Genomic DNA, 3,487 nt, shown 5'->3' on the forward strand with positions numbered 1-3,487 from the left:
ACTGTGCTCAGCTTGGCCAGAACTCAGTTAACTGGCTAAACCTAGCTATCAGGAAGGCTAGGAAATGTAGCCACCTAAAAACTGGTGGTTCTAGGCCGGGCACAGGGGCTCATGCCTGTAATCCCAGCACTTTGAGAGGTCGAGGCAGGCGGATCACTTGAGGTTAGGAGTTTGAGACCAACCTGGCCAATACAGTAAAACCCCGTCTCTACTAAGAAATACAAAAAAAATTAGCCAGGCGTGGTGGAGTATGCCTGTAGTCCCAGCTACTCAGGAGGCTGAGGCAGAAGAATTGCTTGAACCCAGGAAGCGGAGGTTGTAGTGAGCCGAGATCACACCATTGCACTCCAGCCTGGGTGACAGAGCAAGACTCCGTCTCAAAAAAAACAAAAGCAAGCAACAACAACAACAAATGGTGGTTCTACAGAATGAGAAGAGAATAGATGTTAGGAGACAACCAGTTCTCTCTGGCATAAAAAGTTTTGGTGCTTTGTCATTGACTTGAAAATGCTTTATGACTCAGTCTCGAAACAGTCCTTGTCCTCCACTGTTCTCAACCCAGTCATTCTGAGGACAGAACAGAGATTCTGTAGACTGAGCTCACATAGAAGATAACTGAATTTAGCCACCAAGGGAGATAAATAGGTCTCGCTCAGGACTCATTTTTTTCTAAAGTCAATGATTCTGACTTCCTCAGTAAACATGTGACTGATGGGAAATATGACAGGGCCCACAGTTCTGATGACCTGCAAGGTGGAAACTTGTGCTTAGCTGCTGACTGTCCCGGACTTTCTGTTTTGTCCCTACCACGGGGCCAGGGATGTCATCTGCTGGAGCCCCACGCCAGGCGAACTAAATTTCAGAGCCTGGAGAAACAAAGTCCTGTAGCCTCCTCACATGGCTTGGTCATTTAGCTCCTGGGTGTGGGTGCACGCCAGGCGAACTAAATTTCAGAGCCTGGAGAAACAAAGTCCTGTAGCCTCCTCACATGGCTTGGTCATTTAGCTCCTGGGTGTGGGTGGCAGCCACTCACTCAGGGTGACAGGAGTCCTTGCTGCAGGCAGAGCGTCGCTAAGACTCCGGTGTCATTGCTTGGGTCCCCAAGCAGGGCCCTGCAGCCAGCCCCTTGCCATCTGCCCTCCTCGTGGTCCTCAGTGTTTTCCCCTGCTCCATATCCTACTTTTCTAACCCCTCGACCCAGTCTGTCCACAGTGGCCGTGTTGGCCAGCCAGTTTCTTCCGTCCCACCTCTTCAATCTGCCCTTGCCTTAGTTCCAGAACAATCTCCTCAGGGCTCATCTTGGACCACTCCCTTCCCTTGTCCAGATAACTCCCAGCTAACCACACCTGCGGCGTGGTACCCTACTTCTGAGGCAGGAGGTCCTCATCAACAGCACAACTGAACCCCAAACTCGAGAGCAATTATATAAGTTTAGAAAACATTGCTTGAGGCAATCTACAGTGCCAAGCAGCTACTTCAAATTCAGTAAGCCTTTTAAATACATTTGCATTTTTCCCCCACAATAGCCTCAATGTATTCAGATACAGTAGTGGGTATATGTGTGAGAAAGATTATTTATTTGGTCTACAGATAGTTGCGTATGCTGTGCTGGGCACAGGGATGGGAAGATCTCCTGCACAATCTCTGAGCCACTCAAGGAACCACAGTACCCTGAATAAAGAGAAAACTCTTTCCTTTGGGGATCCAGGTTCCTGTCCTTCTGACCCTGCCCTACTTTTTCAAGCTTATTGTTTCTTATTCCCCAAAATTCAACCCACAAACACAATCAGACTAGTGGTCTCAGCACTCTAAGTGCCCCAGTAAAACTTCTCCACCAGGCCGGGCACGGTGGCTCACGCCTGTAATCCCAGCACTTTGGAAGGATAGGTGGGTGGATCACCTGAGGTCAGGTGTTCGAGACCAGCCTGACCAACATGTTGAAACCCCGTTTCTACTAAAAATACACAAATTAGCCAGGTGTAATAGCGGACACCTGTAATCCCAGCCACTCGGGAGGCTGAGGCAGGAGAATTGCTCGAACCCCGGTGGCAGAGGTTGCAGTGAGCCGAGATCGCACCATTGTACTCCAGCCTGGGCAACAAGAGCAAAACTCCATTTCAAAACACACAAACAAACAAACAAACAAACAAAAACTTCCCCTGACCTCCCCACCGGAACTTCCCTTCCACAAATCAACTCATCCTCATCTCCATACCTGTGCCCTGCTGGGAACATGCCTATCTCCTCTCTGTCACCTAAAATGACCCCCTCCTCCCATTATTCCATTCATAAGATCAGACATAGATCTAGTCCCCGCCTCCAAAAGGGCTATCTGCCTGCCCAGCCTTCTCTGGATCCTATCTCATATCCAGAAAGGACTCCGTAGTTAGGACAAGAAAGAGAACCAAGGTGGAATTATGCCATGCTTGCTGACTTTGTCTTGCAAGCAAAATGCCACTTTCCTTAAATGAAGAATCATGACATATATCTGCTGCACCTCAAATATGCTTGGCATAAGAGATCAATAAATACCTAATGGCAGATTATAGTTATTGAAAACCTAGCAGCTGATTACAGTTCTTAGAGAAGGAATAAACCATTTTCAATTCCTGCCTGCATGCATATAGGACCCCATGTAGGGACTATCAAGCATCTGGTAGTCCACTGATGCTCCAGATGTTTCTAAATATAAAGATGCAGGGCAAACACTCAGGGGATGAACTGAATTTCTGACTTTTGATGTGAATGTTTTGTGGCTATGCGTATACAACCTGAAATCTTTTTTGTAAACCTTTGCCTATAGAGACAGTGACTTGCACAACCTCTGTCCAGCCATCTCCAAATTCAAAACTTCATATTTGCTTCTTCTAATAATTTTTCTCTGCCCACCTGCCTGCTGCTCCGTTAACATGGGATGACTCAGAAAGAACAAGCCCTCCTTTTGCTGTCACGTTTCCTCCACCCTGGCAGGGGCATCTCAGGATTTATGCTGTCTCCCAGAGAGCTCCATAAAAGATGAGCTAACTAGCGGGGAGAACTTTGGGAATCAGGGAAGCTCTGAGCTCGCAATCATAATCCTGCCATGCTTTGGATCCGAGGACACTAAATTAAACCTTTCTTCCCCTTTACCACATCGGTTTTTCAGGATGTCTCTGAAAAATCAATTTGGAAAGGCGTTTTGGGGAGAAAACAAATAAAATTTTGTTACTGAATTTTATTTAGAGAAAAATGCAGTACTTTTGTATAAAAATACAATTTGATTATATTACAATTTCATCCCTAATATGTGTTTCCTATGCCAAAGCATTCTTTAATGGATCAGAAATACATAATTTCCAGCCATATACTCTGTTGCAGCCTCCAGAAACAATGTGTCTCTAATGTCTTCTCTCCAGGGTCTGTATTCTTGGCAACACTTGGCCCAGACTCCCACCAGATGGATGCCCCACCCAGCTGGCACTGTCCTGCCAGCCAGCCCATTATGATT

This window comes from Pan troglodytes, chromosome 4 (genome assembly GCF_028858775.2).
Source record: "Pan troglodytes isolate AG18354 chromosome 4, NHGRI_mPanTro3-v2.0_pri, whole genome shotgun sequence".
Taxonomy (NCBI): domain Eukaryota; kingdom Metazoa; phylum Chordata; class Mammalia; order Primates; family Hominidae; genus Pan; species Pan troglodytes.